At 38.4% G+C, this 25,267-nt stretch overlaps 1 long non-coding RNA gene across 1 annotated transcript; it reads right to left on the bottom strand.

Annotated features, from left to right (window-relative positions):
• Positions 1-1,433: 1,433 nt before the first annotated feature.
• On the bottom strand, positions 1,434-6,426 carry LOC129147264 (uncharacterized). Its single transcript, XR_008554642.1, has 3 exons — positions 6,392-6,426; positions 6,174-6,283; positions 1,434-1,940 (listed from the first exon to the last, which is right to left on the bottom strand). It is a non-coding gene; the product is annotated as an uncharacterized LOC129147264 (long non-coding RNA).
• Between the last annotated feature and the right edge of the window lie 18,841 nt (positions 6,427-25,267).

The following is a 25,267-nucleotide window of genomic DNA, read 5'->3' as shown; positions in this document are numbered from 1 at the left end:
ATTGAACCTGCAATCTAAGCGTGTGCTCTGACTGGGAATTGAACCCTTAACTTTTTGGTGCATGGGACAACACTCAACCTACCAGACCACCAGGCCAGAGTTCTAGCTATATTCTTTGGCCAAATTTACTCATAAGCCAGGTTGTATTGTTTGCATTAAGTTTGTAAGAAATAACTGGGTTTAATTAGATCAAAACAGAGAGCATTACTAATTAATTGTAAAGCTTTTTATGACTTAATTTGGAAAAAGAACTAAACACTTTAAATGCTCAATGGTAGGAGATGCAGGAAACAGACCGTAGTTTCTAAAGCTCTTTTGCTGAAGAACAGGATACAACAGACCTGCAGGCCTGGTTTCCAAGCACCGAGAGTTCTGCAAGTGCTTGGAAACCAGGAAGATGTTGGGCTGTGCTTGGCAAATAGGGTTTTGGTGTGCAGAGTGGAGCTCGGACACTGAAACCAAGTAAGTAGCTCAGAGCTGGGAACAGACCAAAGAGGAAATGGGGTGTACCCAGGTGAGCAGCCAGCAATCAGGAGGCTACAGGCACCCAAGGGCAAAGTAATATGAAGTTTCCAAAGTCTGAGAGGGCAGGTAATAAACTGAGAACACCACAGGGAGGGCAAACCAGGGAACCAGAAACTCAGCAAGCTGTGTGAGCACTGGCACCAACAACAAAGCCCTCGATAACAGGGGCCAAGCCCTGTTTATGATGTAGTTGGAAAGGCATGAGCCAAAAGAATCTGACCTCAAATTCCTCCCCAACCACGCCTTGTGACCCCAAACTTCTAGCCCAGTGTCCCAGTGCCAGGCACAGAGAAAGGAGAAATGAATCACCTGGAGATTCAATTTCTCATGTACAGAATAGGGGTTTTACCTGCCTCCACAGGGTTGACATAAGGACACAATAAATGAATGTAGTAAAGATATCAGGAAATACCTAACATGCCTTGAACCAGTGCTCCGTAAATACTGGCTTCTCTTTCTTCTTTTCGATAAGGATCTTCCATATTTACTTTCAGCTGGGGCAGGAGACCAGGAAGGATGAGAACCAGTAAAGGTCAGTGGTTTATGTAGGCTGAAAGGAAAGCGAGGAGCAGGAGAAAAAGGCTAAAATACTGACACGGGGCTGGGAATTTGCCAGGGGCAGGGAGGTGTATGTTTAAGTTGTTGGTACCTTTCAGAAGTAGCTTTCAGCTGAAAAGTTGTCAGGACAGGATTGTGGGATACTTTCTATTTTGAACTAAAATAACTTACTGCTTTAAAAAAAAAAAATCCTGGTCAGTTTCTGTTTGCGATCCCTTGGCCTTATTTTCATTGTCAATGAAGTTTCTTCTAGGAGCAATTGAGGGGAGTGTATACGTGTGCAATGGCTGGTATGGAGAGATAGGAGAACCATTTAGAAGCTGTGTTTGCAAAGCAAGTGTACTGTCTTTACTTACATAATGTGTTATTTAGGGTGGGCTTACAAGGGACGGGAGTTGATAAAAAATAATTTTCCACAATAAAAAGTTGATCTAAAATTAAATTCAGTGGTGTCATTTCCTTGGTTATAACCCTGTGTTCCACATCCCTCCTCCACATGCCAGCGCCCTGAGGCTAAAATCCAAATTCTTTAATATGACAGATAAACATTTATGATCTTCCTTTAGCATAGTGTGTGGCCTCATCTTTTACTGCTCTACCTCTCCCATACTAGCCTGAGGCCTAACTAAACTATTTAAGATTCCGATAGTATCCCATGTTCTCTTTGGATTTTTGTAAATTATTCTCGCCCTACCTGCAATAGTTTTCTTCTTCCACACTGTTTGTCTTCAAACTCCTACTTATGCTTTACATCCTACTTCGGAAGTCACTTCTTCCAGGAAGTCTTCCTCAGATCTCTTAAGACTGGGCCAACTCTCTTCTTCACCATGTGCTTCTATAGTTTCCAGTACTTGCTTCTATTGTGGGAAAAAAAAAATCACATTGTGCAGTAATTATCTATATACTATTTCCCCCCCTCCAAAAAAAAACACACCCACACAAAAACAAAACAAACAAACAACAAAATAAAACAACAACCACAAAAAACTGTGGATGTTGAGGGGACAAGAACTATCTGGTCAACCCTGTATCCCACGTACCTGAAAGAGAGTATATATTCAATGAATATTTGTTAATAAACTGACCCTGAGCAAAAAATTTCCCAGCAACAGAAACAACCCAGAGCAATTTTGGTGGTAATAGAACACATATTGGAGCATCAGGAACTCTTGAATAAAAGTAATTTAAAATTGTGCAGATGCAAAAAATAAAAAAGCCTTTATAAGGCCATGAAGTACCATTATAGAATCAAACTTATATGTTTATGTACACATGTGTTTATCTGCTTTCATAAAAGCCTATTGAAATTATGAAAAAAGTGTTAAAATTAGTTAGGATATTAGAGGTTTTCCTGAAGCTCAAATGGGATAGTACAGTGAAATATTAACATTGTATTGACACATAATAAGCAGTAAATAAGTGGTAGTAACCACTTAATGTTGTTGTTATTATTAATGTCAGTGAGATGTTCAGTTTCCTGGGTTCTGTGAAGACCATCCACCTGGGCAATATCCTTCCTTGTTCTGCATGTGTCTGATCTCAGTTTAGGTTGCTGTATCCCCCAAGATCTCTCCTGCAAATAATTAGCTTTCAACTCCTGGGTAATAGACTGAATAGTGTTCCCAAAGAAATCCAGGTCCTAATGCCTAGATCCTGTGAACATTGCCTTATATGGCAAAAGAGGCTTTGAAAATGTTATTAAATGAATAATTGTGAGGTGAGGAGATTATTCTGGATTATCCAGGTGAGTCCCAATGCATCACAGGCATCCTTATACAAGGGAGATTAGACAAACAGAAGAGGCAAATGACCACTTGATGCTGTGCTGCTGGCCTTGATGTTGGAGGAAAAGGTCCATGAGCCAAGACATGCAAGGACTGCAGCCCTTGAGGATGGAAAAGCTAAGGAAACAAATTCCTCTCTAGAGATTCCAGAGGGAGATTGACCCTCCCTATACCTTGATTTTGCCTAATAAACCTGATTTGGGGCTTCTTACCTCCAGAATTGTAAGATAATAAATAGGTAGTGTTTTAATACACTAAGTTTGTGGTAATTTGTTACAGCAATACACCCTCCAAACCATGATGACCCATTCATTTGGTTTCCATAAGGAGAGATGTTTTTCTGAATACTCCTGGCCTCTTGCCCCTTGGATATGTTTCATGGGTAAATGCTATTTGCTGCCATAACCCCCTTCACTTCTTTTTTTTCCCATTAGTATGTTGTTTGTCTTCCTCACCACCTGTATCATCAGTTCTGTGAGGACAGAGTCCATGTTTGTTTTGTTAATCTTGGCTTCCTTAACCTTTTGCCTGGGGCATGATATTCAAATGTGTGAAATTACCCAATGTAGACCATTGGCAGTTTCATATGATTCAATCTAAGGTTCTTAATTAAGGTGTGTTGAATAAAAACATCTAAGGAGAAGAGTTATTTAAGTGTCAGGGACTGGTTCTGAACCCCATCCCCATCTCTTCAGTTCCCTAATCATGGAAGCCAGGAAGATCACATGGGTGAGGGAGTCCCACGGCTAGAAGCCACGTCTCCAGTCATTTCTTGCCCTGTAAATACAACAGCTACATCTAATTACCGAATGCAAGCAAACTCAGAGTTATAAGACAAAAAAAGGGACTCTGGATTTCATCATGTAGAGTGTTTTGCTGGAATTAGCTCATTAATCTTGGCAATAGCCCTACACATCAATGCTATTTATCCTCACTTTACAGACAAGGAAATTGAGACACAGAGAGTGTAAGTAGCTTGTCCAGGGCCATGTTACTTGCTAGTGGCAGTGCTGGGATTTAAGCTCTGTATGATTCCAAACCCCACCCTCCATTGCCTTGAGAAGCATCAATGAGGCAGAGGCATTAGCAGTACAAGGTAACATATGAGACACTTTTGTGTGTGTGTGTGTGTGTGTGTGTGTGTGTGTGTGTGTGTGTCTGTCTCTGGGACACAGCACTCGAGGGAGGGTTAATCTCTCAAATTTCATGAAAGGAATTTCTAGTACATCTGAGTAAAATGAGCCCCAGTGTGAAAAGGATGCAGTTCTGTTGATAACTCTGTCCTGCAAATTAGTAAGTCGTTTTCTGCAAGCATAGGAGCTAATATTTATCACCAGAAAACTGACATTTTACAAGACCTGTAAGTTTAAACAGTTCAGAAAGGTCACAGGAAACAAGAGGCAAAGAGAATGGGTCTCTTTGGAAATAAAACAACTGTATACAAAGCTTTCTTTGGAGAACTAATAATATTTGGGTAAAAGTAACAAATTTAGATTATTGTGTCATTATCAATAAGATTTTTTAGGATAATTTCCCTCAATAGATTTATTTTCCTCTCAGGCTTAAGGTATAATTGACAATTAAAACTGTATATATGTAAGGTGTATAGTGTAATAATTTAGTATATGTATAGCTGTGAAATGAATGCCACAGTCAAAATAAGACACCCATCACTTTACATACTTTTCTATTATTTTTTGTGGTAAGAACCCTTAGGATGTACTTTCTTAGCAAATTTTAAGTGTACAATACAGTATTATTAACTACTAGAGGCCCAGTGCATGAAATTCGTGCATGGGTAGAGCCCCTAGGCCTGGCTGGCGATCAGGGCCTATCAGGGCCTTCTGGCTGCTGGCCGGGGCCTTCATTTGTTCCATGCCACCCCCTGGTGGTCAGGGTACATCATAGTGAGCGGTGGAACTCCCGGTCAGTTGAACTCCCGAGGATACAATTTGCATATTAGCCTTTTATTATATAGGAAAGTTAACATAGTGTACATTCATAGAACATATTCATCTTATAGCTGGAAACTTGTATCCTTTGACTAACATTTCTTCATTGCCCCTACACCCTAGCTCATGGCAACTACCATTCTACTCTCTGTTTCTATAACTATGACTTTTAAAATTCCACAAACAAGTCTTACCACCCAGTATTTACTTTTTTTACATCTGACTTATCATAAATAAGTTTATATATATTTTTTTATATTGCAGACAATTTCCTAAGACCTACTACTTTATAAAATTAAACAAGGTTTAGCAAAAATATGTTAGGTGGGTTTTGAGTAATAATGATAATAGATATATCACTGCCTGACTTGCAACTTGAATGCACTAATTGAGACCTGGGGGTGGTGTTATAGTGGAGGCTGTTGGTCTAGTCTACTGAGACTAAACTCATGATGCCAGTACATTTCTTTTACTGTCAACATTTGAAGACACAAATGTCTAAGGTGTTTTATTCTGGTGTATTTAGTTGAGCCTATTCTAAGCATCAAGAGACCAAGTTTACATGAAAAATGAAAAATGCCAAAGGTGAGGGAGTGTGCTGTGCCTTATCTCCTGCAGCGTGCGTTCCCACAGGGTAATATCCTTTTTACTATCTAGGGAAGCACTGATGTTCAGACTTCCACTGCAATGCCCACTTGCAATTTCCTTCCTTTTCACTCCAGAAATGAGACAGATGGTGAGGGGCACTTGGATCCACATTTACTATATGTGTAACACCATCTAAGTTAAATGGAACTTTCAACTCAGTTTTGTCAAAGGCAGTACTTGTTGAAAGCCAGCGATTTACAAGACACATTGATAGTCACTGCAAAGAACTAAAGCTGTTGATTGATTGCTATTAAGCAACCTCCTTTTCTGGAGCACATCGGAAGTCCCGAGGACTGCCTCTGAGCATTTATTATACTGGGCGGTTGGGATTGTGAATGGAGTTTAGTCAGAGGTATGCTTCTCTAGGCCTGAGTCTGTGCTCAGGAAGTCACTTAAATGAGAGAATTTGATAAATATTTACTGTGTAGGTGCTCTGTGCCTTTCTCTAAACACAAGCTCAAAAAATATTAACTGAATGGGCATTTAATGGGTATTTATAGAGCTCCTGTCATGTACCAGGCATAGCGGATTCACTGTGGAGCTAGATTCTCAGTCCCTGCCTCAAAGAACATGCACAGGATGACATGTGCAACAGAGAGGCAGCAGCAAGATGGTCAACAAAGGGGCAGGTACAAGACAGCAGAGCCCTGGTCAACTCAGTTTCCGCCACTATTTTCATTTGCTTCTCCAAATGTTCTTTCCCTACCTTGTCCACCTTGCTCTGCACCCAAGAGGCTGGTCTGTTATTGCTACTCGATATGATTGCTGCCACTTCCCTCTGGCTTCATGCCATGCTTGGAGAGCACCCCTAGGGAACTGAAGAGGGGAAAACAGTGAGGTCATAATATTTACCCCTCACTCCTTTCCAGAGAAAGCCATTAAGAATTAATATCTTTGAAACTGCTGAAAGTTATACAGACCCACCTTTTATATGTAAGATAAATAATCAAAATAAGTAGTACATGTTGTCGATCAAGCATAAATCAATCAGGAGGCTTTGCTAAAATAAAAAATGGCAAAGTTCTATTCAAGGGTTTTAGGATTTGCACATCAAAAACACTGCCAGGTAACACCACAATGTCCTGAAAAAAAAAAAAGAAAAGAAAAAGTTGAGAGTTTATACAGTAAAGGGTCATTTGAGAAGTTCCTGGGAAACTCAGAGTCCTTATGACTTGGATTAAATTTAGTTTTAAATTCTAGCTCTAGAAATCATCTCTATCTCTGTCTCTGTCTCTCTTGACTGTCTATACCCCTCCTAGACCTAGCCTTTCACCTTAATTAGCAACCCCCAGAGGCAGCAGAAGACAGTAGCTGGCCCTGACAATGGTGACACTGTCCGAACCTCTGGCAAGCTAAAGATCACATCTTGACCTAAGTTACGTTTCCACATCTGAGCACTAAGGTGGAAGGACCCCTGACTACTTTCCCATGAGACTGGACAGAGGGACTCCAGAAAAGACCTCAGAGCTGTCCCCAAGACCTGAAAAAATGATTCTTTACCCTTACCTCACCTCCAGCAAATCAGCTCCCAGCAGACCCCGGACCCTCTAACACACAGTCTTGTGATTTTGCTCTATGTAATCTGTAACCTACATGCCATTGGGGAGTTTGGCCTTTTGAGCATTCGCTTCCCATTCTGGGGGGGGGGGCGCCATTCGTAATAAAACAGCCAATATTTCTCCACTGTAATTCTTAGTGTCTAGTGTTTGGCTCTGCTAGTGCTGGGTGGACGAACTCTCTCTATTCTGTAACACTTGTTAAAATAGAATGTACCAAGAATAAAATGCTAAAGTCAAGAAGTTATTCTTACATCAGAGCCATTTCTTTGCATATTACTGTTCAATTGAGCAATATTTTTCTATCTCAGAACTTTTTTAATAACTAAATTGACTCGAGATTTGGTTGTAATTCCAGACTTGAAAATTAGGTAGGGAAACATTTCTAATTTTATCTCAATTTTCCAGGCCAGGCTCTTTCACAGGTTTATCATAAATTAAATATAAGCTCGAACAAATATGAAGTGAAATGTCAAAAGCAAATTAATTCTATCGGGTGTCAGTGCTTGGGTCAATCAACACATACCCAGATTTATTTTCCAGGTCTCTGCCAAATGTGTAAGGGGAGAAGAGGACGAGAAAGACAAGACTTCATCTCCAACCTGCAGTTTGAACATGGGAGTGTGGCGGAATGGGATAAGTAAGTGAGCTCCAAAGCGGGGCAGATAGACTCAAATCCTGCCTTGGTCAGGTACTCACTGTCTGTATCTTTGCCTCTCAGATGGTTCCTTCACCTATAACATGGGAGTAATGTTAGTTACTTTATAAACCTGTTATCAGAGTGGCCTGTGATCCATGCCTAGCACTCTGCATACTTGGTACTCACATCACAAAATTATCTCCAGAATTCATTTGAAGTTTTGAACTCAGGGGTGCATCGACGTACATCCACTTGACTGTGAGTTGAGAGAACAGACACATACATATTTTTATGCCTGGAGCCAAGAACAAGGCCTGTACAATGTAAGGAAGGGCTTCAACTGTATTCTGTGGATACAGAGTGAATATCTTCTCATCTTTCATATGTATGATCATCTTTTACCAGTTGCTATTGGGATTGCAATTGTATTTGATAAGAACTCAAGGCCCAGGAATTTTCCAATAGCTGGCTAACACCTTCATTAATTCAAAATGCATTATATCGAGAGGATATTGTAGGAAAAAATCATTCTGTTTATTTTTTTAAAAGACTTTCCCCTAAATCCCGATATAGTCTTCTTATATAATGCTATGAAAAAGCCTTTTTAGCATGGGCTATAGTCAGTAAGACAACTTGTCTCCTTGGCCTCATTTCTCTAGATCTACATACTAATCTCAACTTTCCTTCTTAATACTATGATGGTGAGTAAAATAGATTCCCCCAAAAGAAATGAGAGCAATTATTTATTTAAATTTCTTGTACTAACAATGGAATAACATGGCCTGAGTTTGTTCTTAGACTTGATCCCTGCAAAGCAGCAAGTCTAGTTTGTGAGGTTGATGTGTAAAAATAAGCCCTGGACACCAAACACTACTTCCTCACAATTGGCATCATGAATTAAACTTGTCCTAGCCCATTGCGTTTCCCTCTTTCCAATGGGATAGATACAGCTCTTCAGTTATGCATAACCCTTGCTAATTTTATCATCTTGAAGCAGTTATTTATTATTCCCAAGTATTAATGTTTTTATCTGGAAATTAAGATATCTCATTTCAGGGGTGTTTGGTGGAGGAAAGAAAAGACAATAGAAGACATTTCTGGAATGTAGCCAGTACTAAAAAAGTGTTAATTCTCCTACAAAGCTTTTCCAGGTTAGTTTGCTTTTACTATCTATCAGTCACCTTGACCTTAAAATTTTTTGATACAAACCAAAAGCAGAGGTTAATGGGAAAAATAGGAAAACAAAAAAGTGAAAGGATAATATGCCAACTGGATATATACCCCAATGAACAATCATTGCCTGTCTGTCTGGTCATTTTTCCCTCCTCTTGGAAATTGTTTCTCTACTCTCACTCCCTCCTTCTGGGAAATGGTCTTTCTCCCATTTTGGCCCGCTAGTCTGAATGGGAGCTGGCACTTCTTGTAAGTCCCAGCCACACGTAAGGATCTGAGATGAGTAAATAAATCCAGAGTGACACAACTCGCTGCCTGACCTTAGCTGATGGGTCTGGGAATGAACCCTTCACTCAAACTGGACAAACTAGTTTTTTAACTTGAAAAAAAAGAGACAGCAGGAGTCAATCATTTTCTGGTGATGACAGTGAAAGATTGAAGATGGAGTTGCTGCCAGATTCTATATTTTCTGTTAGTGGGAAAACCTTTCCTAAGAAAATAAAGCCAACATGTGGATAGAAGACATGTAGTGTTTTCTGGAGACAGTAAAGTTTCTATACCCAATTGGCCCCTGGGCCATATTCACTTTTTTGTGTGGTTACAAGTCTTCCAATAAAGTCCTTTTTTTTTTTTTTTTTTGGCTCAACTAGTTTTCTGTTGGCTTGCTGTCACTTTTAACTAGAGGTAAACCTGACTTAGAAAATCCTTTACAAAAAATCAAGGCCCCATAAATCCTCACTCCAGGGCCAACAGGAGGTTCTAGAATGTAAGTGAATAAGAGAACCTGAAGTCAGGGCTGTTGAGGAGTGGATGTTGCCCTTACCTGGCTCTAAACATGGACCTAAATTGTCAGGGATTGAAGATAGGGGCAAAGAAAATGTTGGGAAGTAAGAAGCCATCCATATGAATCTTCTAGCCATTAGAAGCACAATCAGAGAGTAAACAATAAAAGTAACAAACATTCAGACAAATAAAAGGAGTCAAGAGCCAGAGTCTGTGACTGGACATAATTAAAGGAGCAAACAGGCTAGCATGGGTAGTTGTATCAGTTCCTGAACATCAGCATCTGTATCACAGATCCTGCTATGATACAAAGAAGCCAGTGCTCTGGTTCAAGGGTGGCTGTGAAACCACGTGCAGAAGGGAAAGGCGCTGTTAAATGGGTGTTTGGAAATGGACAGAATATCATCTCACCCAAAACAATGATTTCAAGAAGATAATTTTCAAATGATGTTTTCATTCTTCATTTGTATCATCTCTTGATCTGATGTAGGCACTTCTAGCTCATGAGTGAGGCTCTAAAGTAAAAAAAAAAAAAATCCTAAAGAAGTTATATTCCCACTTTTAGAATACTTGGCATATAAAAATTCAAATTTGCAAGGTTATTATTTTTTACCTGAAGGATTATTTATTTTGCAAAAGATTTACTACGGCATTTCTTTAATCTAGGTAACAAACTTTCCCCAAAATAGTTAAATATGAGTCACTTTGTATTTAACATTTCAGGATACATCTCTTATATAAAGAAAGCAAACTTGTAAGCACAAATAAATTGTCCAATGGATTTAATATTGCATGGTTCTGTCTGCTGTAATGATTTGTAGGCATTCAAAATTTGGACATAAACTCATCTCATTCCAGATTACTATTTTAACAGTTCTCAGATGTGCTGTATATGTTGATTCATTCATATTATCAAGAGGAAGAAATTATAGGTCTTTCAGTGGATCTTCAAAACTCAACATTCAAGGTTATAAATTCACTAATATTATGGCAAGCACTATCATATGGAGAATAATAACCATCATCTCTTATATGAGTAGTACTTTGGAACAGAGAACTCTTTCCCACTTATAATCTTATATGCCTTATTGCAATCCTTTGAAGCAGGTACTCTAGGCAACCCCCGGCCCCCATTTTTTTTAAGAATGATAAAATTGAGGCTGGAACATTAAATGACTTGCCCAAGATTATACATGGGAATAGTACATAGGAGAGCCAAGATCCATTTCCATTTCTTGTGACTATGTTGCTTTCCAGTACAATACAGCTGCTTCACAACAAAATACCTTATCTGTCCTTAAATGAGCTGTCTGAGATAGCTTACAAATGACAGTAACAACTTCCTCTTAAGGCAGTTTGCTGTTTTCCAAGCATGATACTGTGTAATTGGCCCAGGACTGAACTTCTGGATAATTGCTCTGAAATCAAAGCCTGAAATGCATTAAGCAATTTCTCAATTACTTGGCACCAAACTTCTCTTGGATATGATTCTCCGTCTGATATCTGATAGACATGCCCCAATTTCTATCTGATAATTTGACTCGTGCTATTTGTCTATGTTAAACTGATTTAGCAAAATACGTTTATTCTACAGAATAGAACTTTTGTTTGGTAAATTTGCATGAATACATTGGAGAAGAATTTTAAAAACTTGAATCTGTATTTAAATATTTGGATGTTTTATTATATGTTAAGAGATTTTATTACATTTTTAGATGCTTATGTATGCACCATGAATATATATTTATGTGAGGCTGAGAAATATATAATCATTGTGTTTATAACAATGTGCTTGCTTTATTGAACAACTCCCAGGCTAAAAATTCATTAGAGGCTAAGAATAATCATATGAGATAACGAGCTTGCTTTGGTTTAACAGCTGGATAGATTTAGGAAAGAACAACATATTACATTGTTAGAAATAAAACACTTTCTTGGTATTAAAAAATATTGGGAAAGTTAGAATGAGCTTATAATTTCAGGCAAGAAAACAATTGGGAAATAGAAAAATAGTTGATTATCTAGGTTGCTTAATAAATAGCTAGGAAAATATGACTCTTCTGTGTTCATCCAGCTCCACCATATCACTGCAATTCCCCAGTTGGGAATTTTTAATTATGTATTAAAACACTGTTTGCACTAGGGAATGGATATCATTAGGCTTACCACTTTCTCATTATAGTTTTACATATACATTTAGAAGTTAAGAAAAATAAAAGTAAGAACTTGTCACTTCACACTAGAGAATTTAGAGGGTCCAGAGCATTAAGTAGCCATTATTCATCTTTAAAATCTATGATAACTCAATCATATTACTGTTGGTGACATTCAGAGAGTCCCTTAGTGAATATGTTCAATCTCCAGCTAACTTGTGAAAAGATAAAGGTTTGTCTGAAATAAGCCTGCTGCAATAGTTGCCTCCATTTTAAAATAATTATGTGGTCAGGTTATTTGCTGAGGCGCGTTTCTTCAGTCAAAGTGTGTATGCACAAGACATTTGATTTATTTCATTTAAATTTGTTATTTACAGGACAAATCTTACAACAAGGATTTTATGCTTGGAAAAGTTCTCTTGAAATAACTGCTTGTTTTGCTAAATTTACAGTGTTGCCATATACAGCCAGTTTTTCAAATAAATGCTATATTAACAGGATCATTATTTACATACTAGAGGCCTGGTGCATGAAATTCATACATGGGGGTGTGTGTCCCTCAGCCCAGCCTGTATCCTCTCCAATCTGGGACACCTCGAGGGATATCCAACTGCCCATTTAGGCCCAATCCCACTGCCCTCCCCTGCTGGCCTGGTCACCCCTAACTGCCCTCCCCTGCTGGCCTGGTCACCCCTAACTGTCCTCCCCTGCAGGCCTGGTCACCTCCAGCTGCCCTCCCCTGCTGACCAGGTCACCCCTAACTTCCCTCCCTTGCTAGCCTGGTCGCCCCTAATTGCCCTCCCTGCCAGCCCAATTGCCCCTAACTGCCCTGCCCTGCCAGCCTGGTCACCCCTAACTGCCCTCCCTTGCAGGCCTGGTCCCTCCCAAACTGCCCTCCCCTGCAGGCCTGGTTACCCCCCACCCCCCACAACTGCCCTCCCCTGCAGGCCTGGTTCACCCCAAACTGCCCTCCCTTGCAGGCCTGATCCCTCTCAACTGCTCTCCCCTGCAGGCCTGGTTTCCCCCCAACTGCCCTCCCCTGTAGGCCTAGTCCTCTCCCAACTGCCCTCCCCTGCAGGCCTGGTTCCCCCCAACTGCCCTCCCCTGCATGCCTGGTTTCCCCCTACTGCTCTACCCTGCAGGCCTGATCGCCCACAACTGCCCTCCCTTGCAGGCCTGGTCCCTCCCAACTACCCTCCCCTGCTGGCCATCTTGTGGCGGCCACCTTGTGTCCACATGGGGGCAGCCATCTTGTGTTGAAGTGATGGTCAATTTGCATATTACCTCTTTATTATATAGGATGGACTTCATTTTATAGTAGGAAAATTCAAGTCTTTCACGTATTGTATGAGTCACACTATGCCACATAAGTCAATACAATGTACCCATGCATGCTTAAAATATAGGCAGTTATAAACATTTCTTCACAGACATTTGGCCCATATTCATAGCCTTAGGAGAGTATCTCTCAAGGGAAACCAACTACTTTGGCATTTTATCCCATCTTGGAGTGAGTGAGATATTTGTGGGTTGGATTCCAAATGTTATTGAAGTTGCCTAGCTACCACATCTCAGCAGAAGGAGAAACCGAGAATTTTGACAGCAATTGGCCATGTCACAAATTAACATGGGCCTTTTCTGACAGCTGGGTGGTAGGGAGTTCTCCATTTCCAATTACAGTAGCTCTTGTGCGTATGACTGACTATGGGCACTTGCTAGGGTGAACAGTCTTCACCTGCTCCTGATTCACATCAAGTTTTAGTAGCTGTCAGGTCTTGAGGAACCGAGAGTGAATTAAAAAGTCAGAGAACAAGTATTTCTGAACCCTGACCATGCACCAGGATATGATACAGAGATACATAAGTCCTAATCTGAGGGAGTGGGGATAACAAAGGAAACTTCCCTGAGCTGGAGATCATTAATTTGTAACATGTAGAGGATGTTGGCACAGAAAAGAGGAGCAAATGCCTATATGTTGACTCAGGGAAATAAGCATTGTGTGTTCAAAAGTCTCAAGAAAGCTTCGTTGGGCTGAAGAGACAATCAAATGAAAGGAGCAAGAAGCAATTCTGGGCTGATTCTTAAAAGGTCTTAAAAGGATTATTAAGGATTTTGGACTTAATCTTAATAAGAAGTTTTGAAAGGGCCATAACAGGAGTTTCATTAATCATGATTATGGTTTTAAAGAGATCCTGCTGGCTACTATGAGGAGAGTGGGTCAGTGCTGGCATGAGAGTGACAATATTAGATGTAGGAGATCAATTAGAAGGATATTATATTGTCACTAGAGGCCCGGGCACAAAATTTGTGCACTGGGGGGTGGGGGGGGGGCGGCGTCCCTCAGCCTGGCCTGTGCCCTCTCACAGTCCAGGAGCCCCACGATTGATTGCCCCAAAGAGGTAGGCCCTGCCCACCTGGCTGGGGCTCTGCGATGGATCGCCCCTGCAGAGGGAGGCCCCACCCACCCACCGCAGCCAGCTGGTTGGTGGCCTGGGCCACCCTCTTTGGGGCGATCGTGGAGCCCCCCGATTGATCAATTGCCCCACTGGCCGGTGGCCTGGGTCTCCCTCTGCAGGGCAATCATGGGACGATGGCCAGGCCCCTGACCAATTGCATTGCACCAGCCTTGGCTAGCCTGGCACCAATGGGTATCATAGTGTGATCCTCTGAATGGTCATCTGGATGGTCATTCTGCTGTACAGTCATTCAGTCGATTTGCACATTATGCTTTTATTATTATAGATTCTATTACTGCACCCAGAAGACGGCAGAGCCATGTGCTAGATTGGTGCCATCAGGGACTGGATGACTACCTGTGCAAAGTGATGAAAGGAAGGTGGGGATCGAGGAGGAATATGTGTTCTCATGGATGCCCATGAGCAACGGGAAGAGCAGGAATCGTTGGGAAAGCAGAGTTCTAGGTGTTCATGAGAAACCCAAATGGAAAGGCTGTGTAAACAGATGGATTGATAATTCATGGACTCAGACATAGATTTGAATGGGAGTTATACATACTAATGGAAGTTTTGAAAATGTTAGCGATTGCCTAGGAAGACATCAGTGGACAAAGTCCCAAGGAATTCCAATATCTCATTGCCACTAGGAGGGGTGTGGATAATGGAGACTAGAGTGGCCAGAGAAATAGAAGAAAAAAATCAAAAGTAGAGGCATCAGGAAAGCCAAATTAAATCATTGTTTCAAAAAAAGAAAAATCCTATTGGATGAGGCTAAGAGACAGGATGAAATGCAGACTGAAAAGTATACTTTAGTGAGGTTTACTTTTAAAGGCATACTGTTTAAATTATTAGTGACCTGGCAGGAAGAATTTTAGTGGAATGGTAGAAGTAGAAAGTTAAGAGGTGAATGAGATGTGAATATAGACAACACTGTGAAATTCTGTTGTTGAAAAGAAGTTAGGATAGTAACTGGAATGGTAGTTAGCCTTTTAAATACAAAAATACATGTACTAATATACATGCATGCATACATTTATACATATATACATACATGTATGCATACATACATATAAAGAACAGGTGCACACATTGGACTGATGATAGAGAAGAGAGATAACTAATCATGCTAACTTCCTAAGAACATCAACAAAATGATGAAAACAGTAAAATTTGGGAGAAGATTTGACTATGTATGTAAGTTTCAAGACCAGAAGTTGAGGCAAATTTCATCTAATAGCTTCAATTTTTATGAAAATTTGGGGAATTACTTGAGGTCCTCTGCTGAGAGGGAGTGGAGATAAGAAGACATGAAATGCTTGAGAAATGTAGAAAAAGAATTATTGTAAGAAGGAAATGTGTACAATGACTATAATGATAGGGTAGGCCTTGTAACCATACTGAGGGCTAAGTTGAGAAAGCTGAACACACACTCACAGTGTAAGCCATTTGCCCAATAATGTAACCTTCCCCCTAAAGCACTCATCAACCCAGGTCTAAAACAGAAGGGTAGCTGGATTCTTAGCTGTTGGTTAGCTATTTGCCACAGTAGAGCAATGAAAGGCAAGAGAGCAAGGGAGTTTAGGATATTAGTGTGTCATACTATGAAATCAAAATGAACAGAAATAAAACTTTTTAAAAAAGATAACACTGGAAAGGTGGAAGACTTAATTTCTTTCCCATCAGAAAACACACACACACCCAACCATCTACCTTATTTATTCTCCCTTAATGCTTGCCTTCAGTGCACTTCTGTGGGATATGAAATAATGACAAAATTTTCAGGGTTTAAAAAAACATACATATAGAAGAAAATGAATATGAAATCCTGAGTGGCCACATTGAAATGGAGACCTCATTTCATCCTGTCAATAAAGTTGTGCAAATTTGAAAAGCAAATGATAGCACACGAGCTTTTATGTCAGTTAACATATACCATACTTGGGTTGAGTCAATGTGTTTGTGTTAGGTTCCAAATTACCTTAACAGCAGCATTTTTGAAAAAGCAAGTGATATAATACCTTTCCCTCATGTTCTGAAACATTTCATGTAAATCAGTCTGGAAGCAGATTCCTTCATTCACACTGTCGCCTAAAAAACAGACAAAGGCCCCAAAGTGAAATAATTCAAACTTACTGTTCCCTCAGCAATTATAAATTGCGTGGGTTCAGCTGACGTTTGTGGCCTGAGTAGACAAAAAGGTAGTACTAAAAGTGAAATGGAGGGATTTTAATGGAGAATGAGATGAATTTGAAGGTTTGCATTTCTTTATTATATGAGTAGTATAAGGCGTTGAATTTTCTTCTTACTTTTTCAAATAAAGAAGTAAATAAACTGAAACATGCCATTTCATTACATATGTTACTTTGTCAAAAGGCCAAACTCTTGGTTTGAACCATAATGACCTTATACATGATTCCCTATAAAGTGCTAGGCATACATGAGAAAACCAATGAGTATTTTCAGATTACACATACTTGAATCTGGTCACATATAAGTAGGGGATCATCTGTCCCAGCTTGCTTGGTACTGAGGGGCCTTGACATTTTAGTCTTAGAACTGGGACTTTTGGGCAAATCTGAAAGATTTATTCACCCTTTAAGGAGCCTGGATAATTATGACCCTTGATGGGGGGAAGTGTTGTCTTTACATATGTGTATTTTTAAAATTTGTAAGTAACCTCCCCCAAATCATTCACAACTGATTCTGTTGATTATTTATTTATTTCTAGCTTTATTGCGCTACTAGAGGCCTGGCACATGAAATTTGTGCATAGGTAGGGTCCCTAGGCCTGGCCAGTGATCAGGGTTTTTTCCCTAACTGCTGGCAGCTGGCTTTGCCCCTACCCCTGGTTCCCCATTTGCCATCGGGCAATCAGAGCTTGTTGGTCAGGAGAGGGGCCAAGAGATTGGCTGTTCCCGCCTGCTCACCACCCCCACCCCCTGCCGCCAGTCGCCCTCTGTATGGGGGGTGACTGGCAGGGTGGGGGCCTTGGCCTGGCACTGCCTGTGTCTGCCACCACCCACCCCCAGTTCTCCTTTAGCCATCGGGGGATTGGGGCCTGTGGACTGGGAACAGCTCCTGCATTAAGTACCATATTTTCCGGCATATAAGACAACTTTTTAACCCAGGAAAATCTTGTATACGCCCAGTCGTCTTATACACTGGAAAATATGGTATCTTCCCCCGGGTGGTCAGTGCAGGACATAGCAACCAGTCGTTCTGCCGTTCGGTCGATTTGCATATTATCCTTTTATTATATAGGATTATTGACATACTAGCGTTCCCATTGCAGGAAAAATCCTGCAATAGGATTTCCTGCTGCACTCTACCCCGCCTCGGTTCCTCCCTTGTCGCCCGCCCCGCCTTCTCCGCCAGCCTGCCTGCTTTTCCCTTCGCCCCCGGCCCCGCCTTCGCTCCTCCCTTCTCCTCCCCTCCCCCCACTGCTTGCTTGCTTCTTCGAAGCTTTACTCCCTTCTACAGCATTTCGCTTCTTTTGATGCTGTCTCAATATGCAAATTAGCCACCATCTTTGTTGGGGAAATTTGCATACTCGTCCTGATTGGTTGATGGGCATGGCTTGGCTGGTGGGCGTGGCTTAGGTGTAGCGAAGGTGCGGTCAATTTGCATATTTGTCTATTATTAAATTAGATTACATTGTTTAAGTTTAAGGTGTACAACGTGATGATTTGATATATGTATATATTGCAAAATGATTACCACAATAATGCTAGTTAATACATCCATGACCTCACATAATTACAATTTTTCGTGTGTTTAGAACTTTTAAAATCTACTCTCTTAACAACTTTCAAATATATAATATAGTCTTGTTAACTATAGTCACCATGCAGTAAATTACACCATCAGCACTTATTCATCTATTGACCCCTCAAGATATCTACTTGATTTTACTTGTCCCTTTAAGGCATGTTTCAAGCTAGGCATGGGTTCCATGCTGTTTATATGCTTGGCACCTCAGAATAATGCCCACATTAGGCACTTCATACATAGAGGTTTAAAGGGACAGTGATTTGTCAAGAAAAAAAAAAAAAAAAAAAGAGAGAGAACTGACAGATACCACCATGTAAGAAATGCCTTTCCTTTTTCCAGTCCCTGACTCTCAGATATACATGAAAATGGAAAATTACTATAATCTCTGCTTTGTAAAATTTATCTTGGGGATAAAAATATATGAGAAATTTTCAGCTCCACGACTGATGCACAGTTTTATGAACCAGGATGCAATAACTTGGTAATAAAAGCATTTTCTTACTCAGAGCCAGAGGTTGCTGTGTTGTTATAACAAAGCCACTTTTCATCCCTCCACCACCCTTTTGATTCCCTAGTCAATGAAATTGCTGTGCTTTCGTGTATTTTTCAGTCTCTAACTGAAGCATTAGACATGTAGGTTTTCACAAAACCGAAACTCTTCCCTTTCATGAAATCTTTTATAAATACACCAAACTAATCAAACCAGTTAGTCTACATTCTTGGTAGAGCATTACCTGCTTCTTGACACAAGGAAGTAAAAATACATAATATATATAAAGCAGTGTTGGATCAACGGCATGTACCTTACTGTTTGCTGACATTTGAGACCAAAGATCAGAAAACTCCTTTCGGCTGACATACTCTTGTTCAGCTATGCGATCGATTCAGCGAAGGAGGTGTTAGTTCCACTGATAGAGTGTCAATGGGAAAAGGAGCAATGCAGAAATATCAGTGGGTGGCCCTTCCTGTCGTTTAAGAGTGGGAGCCGCACAAGCTGTTGCACAAGAGAATTGGGTGTGGGCCGCCCAGGGAACGGGCGTGGTGTTTATTGCCAATGGAAGGAGAGGTGCTGCTGCTGCATAGACTTGTCTGAAGGAAGAGCAGTGGAATCACAGAACAGTTTTTATTACCATGTTAGTTATAGACTCATTTTTATAACATTGAACGAGTTTCATAGTGGCAGATATTCTCAGATGATTGGAAATATTTATATCAATAATAGTTGCTTATTTTAAAAACAAAAGTTTATAAAATTACATCCTTGAAATAAAACCTTTTGAGCAGTGGACATTCTCCATGAAATAAGAAGGAAATATTTAGTTATATTTTATTTAAAAACCAAAGTTTTTTTAAAATAAGCAACTATTGCTTATTTTTCATGCCTGCTTCCTAACAAATACACACCTTTTTTGCCCATTTTATTTAAGAACTCTGGTGATTGTCAGGGGCAGGGGGTTGGGAAGAGGCAGAGGAGGGTATCGGGGGGGATAAATGGTGATGGACAGAGACTTGACTTGGGATGGTGAACACATAATACAGTGTACAGATGATGTATTGTGGATTTGTGCACCTGAAACTTATATAATTTTGTTAACCAGTGTCCTCCCAATAAATTTACTAAAAAGGAAAAAGATAAAATACAGCATTGTCAAAGTGAGGGTCCCAGGCCATGTAATTTTTGTCCTGAAATAAAACAAAAACAAAATAAAACAAAAAACAAAACAAAAAACCCTGCATTTAGAAGAAATGTCTGACTTAAGGTATCTTAACTTTGGGAATTACAGTTAAATTAACATGAATTTCTGTTGCAATTTGAAATGAGTTTAGAGAGGTTTTGATAGGTTGTGTCTACCAATTGGCTATTAGAATAATGTATTAATGTCCTATTGCTATTGTAGGAAATTAAAATCAGTGGCATCAAACAACATAAATTTATCTTAAAGTCCTGAAAGGCATATAGCCATGAAATACAGAAGAACATGATCAGAGAAGGCTTTCTCATAATTGCTCCAAACTGAAAACATCCCATTTAGATGACAGTATATGAGTGGATGAACAAATTTTGATGCTATTCAGCAGTGTTAACTGCTGATAACGTGGAACTACATGGATGAATCTCCAAACATTATGCTGATCAAAAGAGGCAGGACAGAAAAGAGTACATTCTGTGTGCTTCCTTTTATATAAAGTTTTGGAATAGACAAAACTAATCTATTGCCATAGAAATCAAAACTGCGCTTTCCACAGGTTGGAGGTATTGATTGGAAAGGAATGTGAGGAGAGTTTCTGGGATAATGGAGGTATTCCAGATCTTGATGATAGTGTTGGGTACAGGGGTATATGCATTTGCCACAACGCAATGCACTACATTTCTAAAAAGTGTGAATTATACTAATTTTTCCTTAATAAGCAAATAAAAATGCCATACACTGAAAATACAGGATTATTCTAATTTAATTTTAAATCATGTAAGTATATTTTATGTTTTCCATAAATTACTTGAAGTACATAAATTGATTTCTGAACAAATTTATCTTCAAGTGGTAAAATCATTGATTTTTTGTTTCTTTACACTTTTAATATTATTTTACAATTCATATTTTATTATAAAATCACTTCATAAACACTGTCAGGTCTATGATAAGAATATCTGTAATATTTTATATCCAATTTATATTTATTTAATTTGTATGTTACTGATTGATAGTTTTTATTATGTTAATTAATTTATTTATGTTATTTTATATTTATAACATATTTATTTTATTTATTGTATATTTATTTAGTTATATTTTATTTATATATTTATACTATACTATTTATTTTATTATTTTATTGTGTTTATTTATTATTTTATCCACATAATGTTTATTGGAATCCAAACACAGTTTATTAGTATAAGAGTTGTGTAATAATTAAGAGCAAATAGTAAAGAATATCTTGAAGAAATCAAGCCTTGATCTCGGGAAGCATAGTAGAGCTCATTAAATGCTAGTTATTTCTAGGGTTCCTCTCCTTCATTCCCTATCATTATTTCCACTCTATGCACACTTTTGAGTACATAATTAGTTAGTTAAATTAATTTCTCTTTCCTGCCACACTCCTACCCTCTTTTTCTCCCCAACTCCCACTCTTCTTTCTTTCTGGTAGTCATATGAGAAACTGTAAGGGTTACATTGCTTTCCATTTATTTTATAGTACCTATAGAATATGTCCTGTTTCCTTCTCCATGAAATAAGGATAAAATGTACTTATCTAGTAAGGCAGTTGTGAAAAATAAATTAATATGAGTAAAACACATAGTTTCTGGCATGTAGTAAGTACTCAAATGTCTATCTATATTATTTATTATTGCTATTATTATTATTACATTACAAATTCTATGACAAAATAGACACATGCATACACATGTGTCTGTCAATATCTGTACATACATAACAGATATATAAAATATTATCAAGAATTTTAGTTAATTCTCTTTGGCATAGTTTTAATTTCCTTCACATGTAGAAATTCCTTATTATATTTTTCAAAATGATTGGAAGGATTTTCATTCTGCTTCACTTATTCAATTTTGTTCCATTCAACAATATTTATTGGGTTGACCATTATGTGTCAGACACTTCTTTGTAGTATTGTAAATCAGGCAAAAAATGGTATTAATACATCCTTGCTTTTGTGGGGTTTAGAGATTATCAGTGACTATAAATATTGAACAAGAGATTACAGGTTAGATTAATGTTATATTTGGGAAATGCATGGTACTTTGGGAAGGTAAAACTGTCATCATTTATTAGTTTCCAGGCAATGCAAAATGTGTTACTTAATTCATTTTGATAAAAATTTTTCAAACTATATATCCTAAACAAGTATACTTTTGCACTTCTTGCCTAAGCTATTTTAAAAATAAAACCTTTTGAGCAGTGGACTTATCCTGGTATTCAGACATTTAATTGCTTGTAAAAAGAGTACAAAGGTTTTGAATCAAGTTATTCACAAAATCAGAATGTACAGAGTTAATGGAAAAATTTAGGCATAAATTCCTCATCACTAAATAATACTCTGGAAGGATCAGTGCACCTAGTGAATGATTAAGTGAATTTAGCAAGCATAATAACTAAGTAAATTTAGCAGCAGAATAGAAGTTTTATTTGGAATGTAAAATCCTGAAATATATATTTTTTATTTTAAATTTACCACAAATTAACTTTATAGCCATTGGAAAAACATATTTTGTCTCTTTTATGAAGATTTTGCTATTTTAAAAAGAAAATAATTAAAAGGAAGTAAAATTGTCTATTTTAGAATCTACAAACTGCAACTATTTTAAATGAAAGTAGATAATAAACATGAAAATAATATGAAATTTTATAAATTTCAGTTTTATTTGATATTTTAAATTGTTCTACTGCCAAATATTTCAGAAATAAACAGCCTTAGGTGTAACATATATTGCTTTCTTTAAAGGAACTATAATACTTTTCAAGGCAGAGACTGTCTTATTGATCCATTTAACTTAAAAGTAATAAATATCTTTGCAAGGAATGAAGTTATTTTATTTACAACTGATTGAATAGGCAATGGAGGATTTCCCCCCATACATTTATCAATATACCTATGCATATGTTTATCTATAGAGCCAGACTGCCAGCTTCGCATTTTGACTTTTTTGCAAGGTTGACAATCATCCTATATTATAAAAGCCTAATATGCTAAGTGTCCAGTTAATGGGTCAGCTATTCAACCAATCAAAGCGTAATATGCTAATGATATGCTAAGGCTGCTCAACTGCTTGCTATGACACGCACTGACCATCAGGGGCAGACACTCTGACCAGTAGATTAGCTTGCTGCTGGGGTCTGGCGGATCTGGACTGAGCAAGATGGGCCAGACATGCCCTAAAGCCCTCCTGTAGTCCCTTCCCGGCTAGCCAACCTCCCACATCCCTCCCCAGCCCCGATCTTGCACTGGTGGGGTCCCTTGGCCTGGCCTGTGCCCTCTCGCAATTCGAGACTCTTCAGGGGATGTCGGAGAGCTGGTTTTGGCCCAATCCTGCAGGCCAGGCCGAGGGACCCCACTGGTGCACGAATTCATGCACTGGGCCTCTAGTTCTTTTAATAAGCCTTTTTTGAGCATCTGCCATGTGCAATTAGACTAGGTGTGAATGAGAGACAAAGATGAACAAAATTGGTCCCTGGCTTCAAACATTTCATGATTATTATCTAAAGATCATTTTCTAAAGAGCATCAGTTATATTAGTCTTTTTTTTCTCTCAAAGGCATTTAAATTTCATGGCCTAAAGCTCTTAGTTCATGCATTTGGAATTATCATAGAATATAGCGTGAGTCAAATATTTCTTCAAATCATTTTCAATCTTTACATTGAAATTCTTTTATAGTTGAAATTTCAGAATTTGAATTTTATTACTGTCATCATTCTAAAATGTTTTATTAAAGTCTTTGTCTTGATTTTTTTGCTTACTCTCACTCTTTGCCACATCAAGTATATAAATACAGTTATAATTTCCTATTATTTAATAATAAACTGACAACCCCTTCTCTTCTTTATAGTGTATGCTTACTATGTGTATGTTCAGTGCACACACACACACTGTTATATATTTCAACATCAAACATGAGGCTGCTTTTGTATGCAGGGCACAGAGAAAAGCACAAAGATGAGTAAGAGCAGAGAGAGATGAGAGACAACAGATGAGAGACAAGAGGCAAGAGACAGAGAATGAATTAGATTTGCCGAGAATCTAAAATAGCTGGAAAATAACACACCTTTGGAAGCTAATGAACTTTACTACACAGTGGTTTTAAGCTTTCACTCATGAACTCCACCTTATAGACATGTCCTCTTCCCTAGCAAATAATGGCACTGAATAATGGCACCAAAATGAGGTAAGTGGCAACTAAACAGAAAGTTAAATAGATAGATAGATGATGATAGATAGATAGATAGATAGATAGATAGTAATAATAAAATTCAGACACCAAAATTCTGGAAGCAAAGACATCTAGATCAGTAAACATTTCCAAACACCTTAAAAGTCCACTAGGCATTATTTTCTAATACAAGACCATAATTCATATTCATAATAACTACTTTAACTATAAAAAATGTTTTTATATTTTATATGTTCTTTTAAAGAAGGAATGCAATTGTAATAATTCAGTAAATATATTTTTCTTCCCAAATAGTTAACATTGTTTAAGAATTTGATCACTGAATAGGGAAAATTCCATCAATTTAGACAGACTTCTGTGAAATACTTTGTTTCCTAGTAACTGTAAATGACAGTCACTTTTCCTGGGGTCTAATCCTTTGCGTTTCTTTCTTTCTGGATCCTGTCTATTTAGTTGCTTCCTCCTGTTAATAAGATTTCCTTAAATAAAGCTCTGTTCTAAGTGTCAATAATCAGAAAGATTTGCCTCCACTGTGTATTGGGGAATCTCTTTGTTCACCATACTTTGTCATTGTAAATGACAAAGTCTTTAGAAGTTTTTACCATAAATACTGTAATTTCAAAATTACTTCACAGTCAAGAATATGAATAGGTCATATGATCTCCCATTTGCAATGTGCAATTTCAATTACTCACTTGAGGCTCTTTGGTTAACTCATCCAATTTCTCTGAATAACTATAACATTTCTTGGCTATTGATACTATCAGTTCTTCTGGAATCCTGAAATTTAAAAGCACAAGACGTATAAGTCTTTAAATATATTATCTACTGTCTGCCTTCCCCCATTATAATTCTTTAAGCATCAACCAAACATGATTACAATTTGGTTCTCAATCCATATTTGGTGGTTTATTGTTTAGGGCTTTACTAAATTTCTTTTTCCCTTTTTCTTTTGTGTTTTCTTCCAGGTCATTCTAATTCATTCCTCTTTCTTCTGTTAACCCCAATTTTCCTTCTCTATAAATACATTTTGTGTGGGATGCCCATCAGATTCCCTGTTCTTCCTAAGCTAAGAGGTGAATAAAGCCTTAAAGACTGAGGTCTAAATGAGCCCAAATGAGTCATATAGGAATGTGGGGGAGATTCCAGATTTTATACTATCCACCAGAAAAAGGATTGGTAATAAAGTATTATTTCCTCATGTGCTAAAATTAGGTGATCATCTTCTAGTTATTTCCATTCTCTTCCAGAGCAAATGGCTTCCTCTGTGTGAGAAAGAAAGATGTGTGTGACAGCTGCAGATTCCATCACCTTTATTATTTACAATCACAAAGGAAGACTCCATACAGAATCTCT

Source organism: Eptesicus fuscus, chromosome 19 (assembly GCF_027574615.1).
Source record: "Eptesicus fuscus isolate TK198812 chromosome 19, DD_ASM_mEF_20220401, whole genome shotgun sequence".
NCBI classification, from domain to species: domain Eukaryota; kingdom Metazoa; phylum Chordata; class Mammalia; order Chiroptera; family Vespertilionidae; genus Eptesicus; species Eptesicus fuscus.
Note: the sequence above shows the minus strand (reverse complement) of the source record. Positions and strands in the feature narration are given on the sequence as shown.